Source organism: Vulpes lagopus, chromosome 7 (genome assembly GCF_018345385.1).
Source record: "Vulpes lagopus strain Blue_001 chromosome 7, ASM1834538v1, whole genome shotgun sequence".
Classification (NCBI taxonomy): domain Eukaryota; kingdom Metazoa; phylum Chordata; class Mammalia; order Carnivora; family Canidae; genus Vulpes; species Vulpes lagopus.
The window spans coordinates 103,744,066-103,745,742 of record NC_054830.1 but is presented as its reverse complement, the minus strand read 5'-3'; the positions used below and the strand labels follow the sequence as shown (position 1 = coordinate 103,745,742).

Here is a 1,677-nt window from a genome sequence, read left to right as displayed (position 1 = left end):
AGTTTATACTGACTGTAAAGTGGTAGTTTACCTGACAGCTAACTAGTGGATGGTGTTAAATTAAGCTGAGATAGTGAACACTAAAAGATCTGATTTTTAGAATATGTACTTGAGAATTCCAGTTGGACACATTACATTTTGAGTGCATTTGGGATATAACTAGAAATAAACCCCTTAATAGCTATCAATGTGTGTCTAGAGTTCATAAAAACAGTTCTGAGATACAGTTAAGTTTGTGAAGTCATTGACTTATGTGCACTGAACTTGAGTTAGTTAGAGTCATGGAAGTGGACATAAGCCAGAAGTGAGAAATGAACATTGCTGAATTGCTGTATTATAGAAGAAGGGGAACTGGCAAGAGAAACTAAAGAACTCTGCGAGTGATCAATAAGCCATTGAATGGAAGTTTTCAATAGGACACGGTCAGGCAGCCTCATCAGTGAAATCCTTGGTGAGAGTATGGTGCTAGATGTTCGGTCAGTTGTCACAACAGCTAGAATGCTGGCCCTCAAACGACAGGTCCAGTCCTTAATGGTTCATCAGTGAAAACTAGAAGCTGAACTTCTTCAGATAGAGGAGCGACACCAGGAAAATAAGAGAAAGTTCCTAGAAAGCACAGATTCATTTAACAATGAACTTAAAAGGTTGTGTGGTTTGAAAGTAGAAGTGGAGATGGAAAAGATTGCTGTGAAATTGCACAGGCAGAAGAAAAGGCTTGCAAAAGGCAAGAGGGAGGGAGAAAGAAGCAGCAGAGCAGACTGAGCGTATTCAGAACAGCATGGTTCCTGAAGAAGAGCCAGCTGCTAGTAAGACCCAGGAGAAGAAGGACGACGAAAGCATCCCTATGGAGACAGAGGAGACACACCTTGAAGAAGCAACAGAAAGCCAACAGTGAAGAAGGCACATCTACTCCTGAGGACAAGGAGAGCGGGCAGGAGGGGGGTGGACAGTATGGCCTAGGAAGGGACCAGTGATAGTAACACTGGCTCAGAGAGCAATGGTGTAACAGTGGAGGAGCCACCGACAGACCCCACACCAGAAGATGAGAAGAAAGAATAAATGTTGCCTTGTTTTATGTGTTCTAAATACTTTTTTTAAATGAAAAAAAAAAAAAAAGGTTTTTGAGTTTAAAAAAAGAAAGAAAGAAAGAAACTGTCAGGCAGCCTGGGTGGCTCCGCGGTTTAGCGCTGTCTTCAGTCCAGGGTATGATCCTGGAGACCTGGGATCGAGTCCCACATCAGGCTCCCTGCATGGAGCCTGCTTCTCCCTCTGCCTTTGTCTCTGCCTCTCTTTCTCTCTCTCATGAGTAAATAAATGAAATCTTAAAAAAAAAACAAAACAAAAAAAAAACGAAAAAGAAACTGTCGAGGAGATCAAATGTCAAAAAGTGAAACTGAAAATAAACAATTGAGTTTGACCATTAGGATATTGATGTTCTGTATTTGAACAGTTTTCCTAGAGTTGTCAGAGCAGAAGTTATACTGTACTGAGTAGAATATCAATTAGGATGTAAGCAAATGGAGAGTGTAACTTCAGAACAGTGGTTCTCAACCAGGCATGACTTTATTCTCTAGGAGACATTTGGCAATGTCTGGGGACCTTTTTGGTTTTCATAGCTAGGGAAGTCCTACTGACATTTAGCATGTGGAGACTAGGAATGCTAAACATCCTATAATG

The 1,677-nt window shown here is 41.1% G+C and overlaps 1 pseudogene; it reads left to right on the top strand.

Annotated features, from left to right (window-relative positions):
• The first annotated feature begins 399 nt into the window (after window positions 1-399).
• On the top strand, window positions 400-1,059 carry LOC121495226 (annotated as a pseudogene).
• Window positions 1,060-1,677: the final 618 nt, after the last annotated feature.